This window comes from Podarcis raffonei, chromosome 1, assembly GCF_027172205.1.
Source record: "Podarcis raffonei isolate rPodRaf1 chromosome 1, rPodRaf1.pri, whole genome shotgun sequence".
NCBI classification, from domain to species: domain Eukaryota; kingdom Metazoa; phylum Chordata; class Lepidosauria; order Squamata; family Lacertidae; genus Podarcis; species Podarcis raffonei.
In genome coordinates this window covers 45881667-45894238 of record NC_070602.1, presented here as the reverse complement: position 1 = coordinate 45894238, position 12572 = coordinate 45881667, and the positions used below count along the sequence as shown (strand labels likewise).

Sequence of the window (12572 nt, the reverse complement as noted above, 5' to 3'; positions counted from 1 at the left end):
TACAACAAAGATGAGGTTGTGCCAAGTGGGCCAGGAGGGGAGCTCTAGGACCTAAGACAGCAGCTCCGTCATCTGATTAGCCTTGCATGACAGCAGCCTTAGGCTAGGTGGACCTCAGGTGCTTAGGCTAGGTGGACTTCAGGGAGGAAAACTCAAAGAAAGTAAAGACAGGATATCACTCCAGGTTGGTATTTTCTTCTCCCTGGTACACCCTATATTCAGCATTTGAGTAACTGGAAATTGAGGGCCATTATGGATTTTAATTGGTCAACGGTTGATGGGTCACATCTACAGTAAAGCAGAGTGTGGCCTGATTCACATTTCATACTAAGACAAACATGAATGAATGTGCAGGCTCCAGAAAGCAGCATGCAGCCACTTTGCTCCTCCCTGGTCCTTTTTGCTGCTACACTGGACTGGGCTGAGCTAAGCCAAGGTTCTCCAAACCCACAAGCTCATGGAGCCACAAGCTGTAACCAAAAACAAACCAATATTTGGCTTAAAATAACCTTTGGACCAGGTGTATGTTGGATGGCAAAGCCACTCCCCCAGTGGATGGCAATGGGAAGCTCCTATTTCTAATATTATCTTCAAGGCCCAGTTTAGGCTAACCAGCATTCCAAATACAAACTCAGCATTTACATCCTTGTCCTTGCCTTGGCAGCTTCCTAAGCTCAGTGTTGCTGAAAAGCTGTCAATATAACTTAGCTGCGCGCCCTTCCCTTATCTTTCCCCTCTCCTAGGACAACCTATAAGGCCTTTCATCTAGCTAACTAGGAGCATGTAATCACAGAACAGCTTCCCTAGGATACAAGGTGGCTATATTTTCCAGTGTAAGCCTTGCAGGTGTGTACACTAAGGTTATGAAAAACCAGTTTGTGCAATTTAAGAGTCAACACAATACCATTCCAGCTCAGCCTCCAATGCAATGTCATAGCCGAATAATTAAAGGACAGTACAACGTCATTACCAAAAGTAGGCCAATTGACTTCCCAGGATTTAATTGTTTTAAAAGTGATAGCTCTCTTCTGGTTTCAGAAGTAAAACTCCAGGAAGCAATTCATGACCTAGGTGTACAACCCACTGAACTCGGCGGGAGTTTATTCTGTGTAAACAACTACAGGATCAAGATACAAATGCTACACCATGAAGCAAGGGAACCTGTAGCCTTCCAGGTTCTGCTGGATAAAAGCTCCCCTCCACCCCAGTCAGCATGGCCAATGGTCAGGGACGATTGGAGGTGGAGCCCAATAATGTTTTAATAGTACCAGGTTCCTAATGTATATTCCTGATATATAGTGTTGTTTCTGGAAGACTTGTGCTTTTTTATTATTTTTAACAGTCACTGGTCAGACTGTATTATTTTCCTCTGAACTCTCTCTCTTCTACTTGTGGTGGTTTTCTAAACAGAATCCACAAGTACAGGTTCTGATTGCAAATTTAACCCCAAATTCAAAGAGTTGTGGGTTCCTGAACCACGGGACAGATTTGAAAACTTAATGCTACTCTCTCAGCAGGTCTGCAAGTTGTTCCTGAGGTAAATCATATTTACCCAGTTCAGTGGACTATTGGTCAGTGATTGGTCAAAGTCTAAACACTGTAGTGGGAAGATTTGTTTATCATAGATGACAGCTTCCATTTATAGAATAAGTTATTGGTTTTTTTTTTCAATTTATGTGTTGTTGATATTTACAGTTCACAGGCAGTTAAGCGCACAGAGGTTTGATGAAAAGATAATGAAAGTTTCTTCTGGTTACGAGAAATTCCCTGGTTTTCTATTAATAGTGTTAGAAATTACCAGTTATATTATGAAGAGCAGTTATTGGACCTGTTCCTTGCCAGCACCCAGCACCAAACTGATCCTGTGAGGACTGCTCACAACCAGTCATCATCATCATCATCATTATTATTATTATTATTATTATTATTATTATTATTATTAATTTTTACTCCGCCTTCTCCCCTGATAGGACACAAAAAAGCTTACAGATAAAAACAAGAACCAATAAGAACAAAGAAAAAACAATCATTAAAAACAATTAAACATTGATAGAATTAAAACTATATACATATATACCTATCCCATTGTGTAGCACTTAAATCTGTTCTTTCTGCTGGCCCACTATGGTGTGGGGGAAAGACATTACATATCTGAAGGAGAAAAAGAACAAACTTTTCAAAGGCTTGTTAGTTTCTAAGTTTAAAGTTAGAGGATAATTTATTTTAAATAGATCAAATGTTTAGATTTGCTGTTCTTACATCTCAGATTAAACAGGTGTCTACCACAACACTTACAAAGCTACTCACAAATCAAATACATAACTCACTAGGGACAGGCATTCCCTATATACTATGCTGCACTATCCTCATATGTCCTATCAATATCTCCATGATCATGGCTACTTAACTATACCATCTGCACATCAATTCCTATTATAAAGTGGCATACTAAGGGATGTATTGTGAACATGATTCATTCTTATGCCATTCCTTTTCCATTCATACTCGCCAAAGTGACTATTTGGCTGAGCTTTAAGTGGCAAGAGGTTAGTTGGAGGTTCTGATTGGTGATCTTTCAGGTTTTAATTATAGTTTATATTTTAAACTCAGGCTTAAAAAGAAATGCATTGTATGTAAATACATTTTGCTGAGTTACATGTATTATAAATTTTGGCTAGAGCTCAGCAGCCATGGCAAGCTTCCTTTTCACTGAACAGAGAGTCAAAGAGGAAGTAAAACTCAAAAGCAGATGAAGGGTTAAAGGAACAAGGCATCACACCTGGGTTCTTCACTTTGACACCTAGGCAAAGATAAAGAAGGCTCAAGACAGAGCTAAACTAGGATTTCTCATCACAGCCCCCCCTGATAAAATGATGTGTCAGTCCTAGGGGGGAAAGTAGTTTTGCTATATAGAACTAGAAGACAACATTCTTTAAGACAGAGGTTTTCAACCTTTTTTGAGTCCGTGGCTCCCTTGACCAACTGCATTCTTTCTGCGGCACCCCTGTGGGGCTCAGGAGCCCAGTTAGGGCACCCCTTGCCTGCAGAGCTGGCAGACCCTCACCTCTTCTCGAAACCCTCCCTTGCAGAGTGTTCCCTCAGCCTCCTCTCTTCTCCCCTCTCCTTGGGAGTCCTCCAGGCAGCTGCTGGTCTCTGACCTCTCCCACCTGCCCCACAGGAAGGTGCCTCCTCATGCTGCCCCACAGGAACCTGGGCAGAGGATGCCCCCAGTCCTAGTGGCCCAAGGGAGATGAGCCAAAGGTGAATGTGAGGCCAGCACCTCAGCTTGGGAGGCAGCAGCAGGGCTGCTGCAACAACAGCTGTGGAAGCCTTTGGAAGGCAAAGGCACGAGAGAGAATCAGAAGAGGGAGAGAAGGAAAGAGGGACAGAGGCCAGTGTTGCCCGCGGCACCCTGACCACCATTCAAGGCACCCCAGGGTGCCAAGGCACACTGGTTGAAAACCGCTGCTCTAAGAAATCTTTATCCAAGAGGATGGAGGGTTTAAACAGCTCAACACTGCTCACAGCTCCATGCCAAAATGCAACCAGCTATCAATTTCAGTATCAACCACTGTGGTTCCCATTGCAAGATCCCTGTATTCAACAACTAGGCACATGAAACTAGGACTCCATGGTAGGAATCTTGGCCATATTCTCACTGGAAAACCCAATAAAATGCATCTCTTTGTTGCACATAAAATTCTTGAAACTTCAGATGTAGTTTGGGGCAATTGTTTTGTTGCGTAGAAATTTGTAACAAATTTTTATATTTTCTATTATGCAATGTACACTATATGAAGATCTTTTATATTTGAGTGAGAAGAGCCCAATTTTCATGCTCATCACCAGATTTTAAGACAGTGACATTTTTGTTACATTCAAGAGGCCATTCATTATTTAATTTGTCGATAATCAGAATCTGACTTTATAGATAGACTGAATTGATGATTCCCACCTATTACGACTGTAGGAAAACACAAAAGAGAATCCCAGTGAAGGATTCATATTGCTACTACATACATCACTGTTGGTGGTTTATATATCATAAGTGAGACCTGTTCAAAATGCTAGCATGTATCCTCCTATCCTAACAACACAGCTGTGGTCAGGGCTCCAGCCAGCCAGCCAGTCTGCCAGCTACGTTCTCCTCTAGCATATGCCATTCCACTCTTCCCCTTTCCCATTTTTCTTTTCCATCTGACACCCAGCATTCTGTGACTACTGAGCATCCTCAGTCCTCACTGGGCTGCTCCCTTATGACCGTGTGTGCGCGCATATACATTTCTGCAAACCTTGATATTCCTCTGGATATGCTGGTACCTCCCTGATGTTTCTCAGTGACCCCATTTTGGCCCTAATTCTATTGTCACTTGCCACCTGAGTTTGCTATTGGAGTGACCTGGTTTTTTTGTAGTAGATCTTAAGTATATTCAGGTGCCTGGTGGATAAAATGTAGATAAAAGAATGGCCTCTTCTGTAAACCGCTCATGGGGGCCACAGAAAGTAAGAGAAGCAGCAAAGAAACTTCTCTCCTGGACATGACTTAAAGAGGCATTACAGCACTGTTAAAAGATCAGAGGAGGGAGAAGCAGACTTTTCATCTGCTATAAATAAGCTTCTTTAACATAATAAAGGCAAGACTGGGAAAGGCCAAGAAATACAAATCTGTGCTTTTCTAAACAATATGCAAACTGAAATACAGCCATCCTTCGCACTTCTCCAAATTTTGCAATGCAGTTTTCCAGCCAAGTACCATGTACAAAAATATGCAATTTTGTGGTGTGCATAAAAATGTATATACTAGTGAAAATAGCATACAAAAATGCATTATATAAGGGGAAATGGCTTTGCAAACAGGTGCATATTAGGATAAAGTCACATTAAAATGTTGCTGAATTTTCATGGGGACTTTTAAAATAAAAAATATTTTAAAAAAAATATTTCCAAAGTGATTTGGAAATGTAAAGAACCTGAACTTAAAGAGTGGTGAAATAAGAAACTGAGAGAAGTGGAAAGAGAGAAGAGATAAAAACATCTAGCACTACACAGAAGTTTGGAGATAATCCCAACAGAACCAGGTCCTCAGGATAAGAATCAAGGGTCCTGAGAAAAATACAGTAGCAGAGTTCAGAATGATACCCTTCTTGGAACCCTTACAAGACAGAACACACAAGAAGAAGTCACAAAGAGGAAAACAGATCAGTGCAAGAGGAAGAACTTCTGGACAAAATGTAAGTAACAGAGAGGTGCATGTACAAATGTAAACAAAACTTGCATCCACCCAACTTTAATGGCAGAGCCAGATCTAGGAAATGCAAAACAGCTAACATATGAGCTGAGTTACAAGAACTGCCTCACCTTCAATATCCTGGCAAGGAAGAGCCTTTACTAATAATAATAATTTAAAAAAACACACCAGGGCATCAGACTGCTGCATTAAAGATGCAGGGCTGACACCTGGACCCAAGCATGCAGTAATTATTGATTGGAGCCTTAACCTGAGATCTGTTGATAACATGGCTTCCTTATAATTCTCCTTGTCAGGCTAAATACCTAGTGCATTGCCTCAACTTTTACCAAACTGCCCCTTACTGACATTCCTAGTTGCTAGGCAAAATGCTTGCTCCTTGCCTATGAAATCTGCTGGGGAAGCACTCAAATGACCTTATATTGATGCATCAGCTTGTTAATGCACTAGATAAGGCGCCCAACACTGTTCAATTCCTGGGGGTGAATTAGGTCACTGCGACCTCCAGAAAACACAGATAAACACACACACACACACACACAGAGTACATATTACAATGAGCAAAGCATTATGGGGAATGAATTGCTAATTGCCAAAGGCAGTTAAAACAGCTTAACAATCCCAACAGGGAAGAAACCTGTCTTCATGCAAAGCAAGGGGATTTAATGGCAGGAAGACTGATATGTAAAACTGGAATTTAAGCTTGTCATGTAAGCGCTCTGAAAATAAAGCCTCTTCCAACTTATAAGATACTACCAATCAAAAGTACATAAAATTTAACTTACTCTGGGCAAATCTTTCATGCTGAATGTACCTCTCTGCAAGGGCATTTTGCTATACTTGACTGCTGAGCTAGGGGCAGACAAACAATATGTTGATAGGAAGGAAGAGAGGCTGGGTGAATTGCCACAATGCAAGAGCTACAAGGGGGTGCTCCCTTTGTACACCCTTTTCACCCATCACGACACCCTCGGCAAACTTCATCAGGGGAATCAATTTCTTCAGGGGCTCAGGAAGTTAGCCCTATATGCTGCAGGCTTTTCAGCCTGGCCAGTTCACACACCACAGAGCTTTCAATCAACTTGCAAGCTCACTAACCCTTTCAAAATGTGCAGCCAAGCAAAAACGACATGGTCATGGTACGCTCAAAATTCAGGGTAGCAGACTGGCTGTGGTTGTTTCCACCCCCACCCACAATACTTAATAAACAACACCATTTCCCATAAACTACACATGTACCTTTAAACTTCCTTATAAAGCTATAATGCAATGCAATAAAGCTTCTCTCTCATCCTTACTGGGTTAGTACAGACAGGCAGCGTTGTGTGTGCATGATTTGTAGTGCTGCCCAACAGACAGACAGATTTAAGGTAATACTTACAAAGAATGAATCTATGCCCATGTACTGCAATGGCTTCTTTGGCTGATGAATGAAAGAGAAAGTTCCAAATGCATCCTCTATCATTTCACTCTCACCTGGAACTAGCCCAACGACCTTCTGAAACCGAAAGATCACCCAGATACTTAATCTTCTGTCTTTTCAAGTATTTTTTGAAACACATCATGTTTCGTTATGGTATTTTGCATCGAGTCTACAGATTTTGTACGTACAAGAAACAAAAGGATTTATTGTAGTGGCTTTTCCTATATCAGAAAAAGCTAGCATTAATTCAAATATTTATGTAAAGTTGGGAGGAGGAAGAGGTAACAAGGAAGATAACTGGAAAAATTTTCTTCTTAATCCACAAAAGACATATGGCAATTGACAATATGCCTAATTTTATGATTAAATATATCCTGCTTGTAGGGGATACTGTGATTAGTTTTGTATTATTAGATGTTATGTGGACATGGGATGTGCAGATCTTATATGGCTCTTACGTTGACGTTTACATGACATTCCTACGTTTATTTAGTGGTTGCTTATGAAATGTGAGAGAGAGCAGATTCAATACAGTAGAACTGTAGAATCTTAAGAGCAGGAAGGGGACCCAACCCAAGTCATCTAGTCCAACCCCCTGCAATGCAGGAATCTCAGCTAAAGCATCCATGAGAGATGACCATCCAACCTCTGCTTAAAAACCTCCAAGGAAGGAGGGTCCATCACATCTCGTGGGAGTCTGTTCCACTGCCAAACAGCTCTTACTGTCAGAAAGCTTTTCCGAATGTAAGCAAGTGCATCACATTTTCTATGAGCCAGGTCAACAATGTGTCAGTGAGTCATACTGAACTGAAAACACTTGGAATAACGTATATGAAGAGTTCACATAGCACCTCCAGGGGAGGTTGCAGTTCAGGTTGTCTGAACCTATATTTGTTTGTGTAAAGTACCCTTCCCCAATCTGAGGTCCTCTAGTGTTTTGGACGCCAACTTCCAGCAGCTTTAGCCAGCAGAGTCAATGGTCAGGGATGATGGGAATTGTAGTCCAAATTGTCTGGAGGGCATCTGGTTGGAGAAGGTTGGTGTAAACATACCTTCGGAATTAGACAGCGTATCCTCATTCAATTCAGAGTCATGGCACAATGCCTTGCAGTTATATCTTTAACAAGAGAGAGGAGTCTGTAGGTTTACACAAAATGTTAAGGGATGCAAAGACCATGTGCTAAACACTTCATAGGAGGATTCTCTACCCATGGGCTCTGAAGAAGCCTGACAACATACAGCTGATCTATTAAATGATAGGAATACATTTGAATGGGTGCCTATAAGCAGGGGGTGGAGATCTTATTTCCAGTTTTCTAGCAGTGTCTTTCTTCGAAAATGGTATATTGTTTACTATCAACTCCAGTACTAAGCAACACACTTCAGAAACATTTTTTACTGTGGCATGTCGTGTTATATTGTGGGGGAAGATTATAATTTCCCAGAATTAGTAAACTGAGAACTAAACTAAGTACAGCAATACACATAACTAGCATGTGCACACGATGATTTAACTGTTTGTGTCATGCAGATACGCACTGTTCAATAGTTCCACCTTTTACATTTAATCCTGCTGACACCTGATGGCAATACTAATGCACTATTCTAATTCCCATGTCTAATAAAGGCCAAACCAAAATAAGAAGATTCTGTGCTGAGTTCTGCTCAGTTATTTACCTTCAGAGACTATTTCAACCACTTGATGTGAGTTCAATGTTTAAAATTTAACTTCCCATTAAAGAGAATGATCTATTGATTTCCCTCCCTTTTCTTTTCAGTTAGAACCAATTTAGTTTGCTTCCATTAGAAACAGAACATTAGCAAGATATGGTTATCATGTTTAGTTCTGTACTAGCAGTTGATCCTCAAGATCTGCATTTAGCACAAGCCATTAGCGAATAGATGGCTGGGGTTGCGAAGCTCATCCTGGAGTTTGGAAAACTGTATCAGGACTGATTGCTTCTAATGTTCCTGGTGCAACTATAGAAAAAAGGTTGCAAGCATGCGGTGAATTCCATTTTTATACCAGGCAGAATTGTTATGAAAGAGCAGCTTCTGCTGCATAAAAACGCTTACCTGGAAGAAAGCCCCATTGAACTCAGTGGGTCTTACTTCTAAGTAGATATGAATATGAATCATTTACTGTCTGCAAATAACAACAGGCCCCAGGGAGATTAGACTGGCCTCAACCAGAACCAGGGCCTTTTCAGCCGTGGCCCCAGCCTGGTGGAATGCTCTCTCACAAGAGACCAGGGCCCTGCGAGATTTGACATCCTTCCGCAGGGCCTGCAAGACGGAGCTGTTCCGCTAGGCGTTTGGTCAGGGTTCAGTCTGACTCCTTTTCTCTTTGTATAAGAACAAGCATGAGGGAGGTTTCCCAGCCCGCTCACAGGTCCTTATAATATCAGTGGAAACAGTTGGTCCTGGCGAGTATTAACAGCTTTCAATTTTAACCTGGGGGTTGTCATTTGTCCAGTTTTAACTTTAACTTTAAATTATTTGAATCAATTTTGGATGCATTTTAATCGATTGATTGCTTGTTTTTATGCATATTGTATTATTTATATGATGTTAGCTGCTCTGAGCCTGGCTCCGGCTGGAGAGGGTGGGGTACAAATAAAAATATTATTATTATTATTATTATTATTTGAATTGAAAGGGACCCTAAGGGGCACTTAGTCCATCTCAACATGTGCTCCCCCATCCAATTTGAAACCATACTGGACCCTGCTTAGCTTTGCAAATGTGCCAGCAATTTTATTGCTGCACTACCAGGGGTGGGAGTAGGGTTAGGATTGCGTTGTAAACTCTAGTTAACAAAGGATTTGAGGGTGCTGGTACATTTAGACTTTTAAAAATAGTTATCAAATAGGTCTCCCTAAAGGGAATGGGCTGGATGGCAGGATGGGGTGTAGGGAATTTGGCCTCTATAACAGACTTTGAGGTCTAGTCACTGAACTTGCTACTGAGAAACGAATAATGTATAAGCAGGTCTTATTAGAGTTGAGGAAAGAAGTTTTCAGGTTGCTACATGTCCTGAAATATTTGGCATAGTTCTGATGGCACACTCAAGGGGGGGCTACTCAACCCATTTCACCAGATATATCATCTACAAAGGGACCATAGAAAAGATGTGCTGATTAAAGTACAGTGGTACCTCAGGTTATGTACTTAATTCGTTCCGGAGGTCCGTTCTTAACCTGAAACTGTTCTTAACCTGAGGTACCACTTTAGCTAATGGGGCCTCCTGCTGCCGCTGCGCCACTGGAGCACGATTTCTGTTCTCATCCTGAAGCAAAGTTCTTAACCCGAGGTAATATTTCTGGGTTAGCGGAGTCTGTAACCTGAAGCGTATGTAACCTGAAGCGTATGTAACCTGAGGTACCACGGTACAGTTCACCCCATCTGTCCTATTAATGCTGACATAGCAGTGACAGAGTGAAAAACAGCACCATTTCACCAAACTGTACTTTAAAGTATTACCAAAAGCACTGATGAGAACACTGGTTTTGAACTGGAACTATAATAATCGCCTCTACAACAAAACACAAAAACATTTCTGTAGCTAAATCTCAACTCTACAGGCAGAACTCTGCTAAGCAGAACTATCAGACAAGGACTAACACCTGTGAATAATTTCCAAAGTTTTGCATCTCTTACATCAAGCAATGGCTACAAAAGGCTGTTTCAAACTGTTGTTCATTTCTCAGTACTTACAATAAATCTCTGTTTTTAGCAGTTTTTAGCTGGACCTCATCTGTAGGTCATTCAGTACTAGTACAGTCAAGTATTTCTAAAGATATTGAGTACAGTGCTGTTAAAGGAGTTTCTATCCTGAAATATAGAAGCTTTTCATGAAAGAGGAGGAGGAATTTTTAGAACTTGGTGTTACTGAATATGATGCTTTCTTTTGTGGGGTTGTTAATCAAATTCGCATTTTAGCGCTTATGCTAGTTAAAAAAAATCAGGCTAGTAGAAAAATTGGGCTCTGCCTAAAGAGATGCCAGCAAAGTGGTTTACATGGTGGTTATCCTCTTTTGGAGGAGAAATGGAAGTTCCTATTCATAGGGAGCTCTGTAGTGTAGCAATGGGCTTAAATTTTGTGCACATCAAACTGCATTTAAATCTGAAAGGGGATCAAGTGTACATAAACTGTAGGTCAATTTATGGCCATGAGATAGATAGATAGATGATAGATATAGATAGATAGATAGATAGATAGATAGATAGATAGATAGATAGATGATAGATAGATAGATACACACACACACATTAAGAGAGGAACTACTGCGGGATTCTATTTGGTTTTACATTTCATTACATATACTACTGATCAGGCTGCCACACCAATTTTAAAGTTTCTATGAATTGGGCATCAACCTTACAAAAGTAATCAAATGCGTAGTTTGATTCTGTCAGTCTGATCCTCAGCATTTTTGCTTCAGAGGTAAATCCCGCTGAGTTCAGTAGGACTAATGTCCTAGTTAACTGATGAAGACTTAAGCATTCCTAAGCAAAAGACTTAAGCATTGTGCTTTAAACCTTTAATCATTCATCACAATCCTTCTGGAAGTTCTGCTCTGAAGGCCCACTGAAATGTATGGGAATGTACAATAGCTGTAGCATGCAACTCTCGTGCAGTTTTCTCCAAAGGACTCTGCCCCTTGCCCCTTGGTTCCCTATTATAGAAACTACTGCAGTTTGTGCATAACCTGCTGCGGCTTTCCTGGGAGGGACTGACACCCGTGGAAGGGCCAGACTACAAGTCATATTGAACAAGCATTATTTTGAAGGAAAAGCGGCCTTGAGGGACTCCAAGCCAGTTTCCCACTGAGAATCTACCCAGCTGCCCCTGAAGGTGTGATTGACAGAATCTTTGAGTTAACAGTAGTTGGGGGTTCAGTGGGAATCCAGTGAGGGACCCTAATCTGGGCCTGGGAGCTCCCAGAATGGATTTTAAATGGCCTTTTGAAGGTTTATTTCTTCAAAATAAAACTGGTCAGCTTAACCATGCTATTTCACATGCCCAATGTAACATGTAGTTTTGCCTTGCATCTCAGTGGTAGCTGCTTTGCCTACAGAAGAACCCATGTTCAATTCCTAGCATCTCCCATTAAGAAAGACCTGTGGAGTCAGTCAAACTGCCACAGTAGATAGCAGGAGTGAGCTACACGGACAAAAGTCAGACACAACCTCAGGTAGCCTTGCACATCCTGTTCTCTTCTCTACCTTCACAGCGGCCGCTGACTATGACTATGGACAAAGTCAAAATACCAATGGAAAACAAAACAAAAAAAAAGTATGTTAAACATTTGTATTTCGGTTTTTGTTTGTTTGTTTGTTTGTTGAAAACTGAAATAATATTTTACCGCATGGGGAAGCAAACAAAAATAAGTAGAGAAGGAAGTTTTATTTTCAGTATGGAGGACAGCATTGTAAACAATGAGGACCTTTAAAAACTATGTACAGCAATTGCAGTTTCACAATTTTTTTTCCTTTTAAAAAAGGTTGGGTAAATAAATATTTACAGAGAAGTATACAGGAGGCGCCTTGGAAGTTGAACACAAAACACAAGTTAGTACAGTTTGTGCATTTTGCATCTAATGGGAACATTTGTTTTTAACGGCAGCTTAAGTTAGTCTGCAGATTTCGAAGTGAAATCATTGAAGTGACTGTCTAAATGGGTCTTCTGTCATTGACTCCAATAAGAGTTCTGCCATTGATTTTAATGTGCAATGTTCTGGAGCTCCAGCTCCTCACTTTTGACCCTAGGATGCAGATTTGACCTACTGAGTTGAACATGTCTGATGCTTTTCTGGACTGGATTCTGCATTGCCCCCACAACCAGCATCCCTGAAAGAACAACTGAGCATGCAAAATTCATAGCACCACTGCTGTACA

The 12572-nt window shown here is 41.0% G+C and overlaps 1 protein-coding gene across 2 annotated transcripts in view; it reads right to left on the bottom strand.

Moving 5' to 3' along the window:
* DPF3 (double PHD fingers 3) overlaps positions 1-12572 on the bottom strand; it is a 184625-nt gene that overhangs the window by 10783 nt on the left and 161270 nt on the right. Inside the window, exon 9 of one of the 2 annotated variants that reach the window (XR_008329943.1) lies at positions 2078-2151. The exons of the other annotated variant lie outside the window; for it this stretch is intronic. The gene's annotated coding sequence lies outside the window, so the exon portion shown is untranslated. The remainder of the gene's footprint in view (positions 1-2077; positions 2152-12572) is intronic. 2 annotated transcript variants of the gene reach the window in all.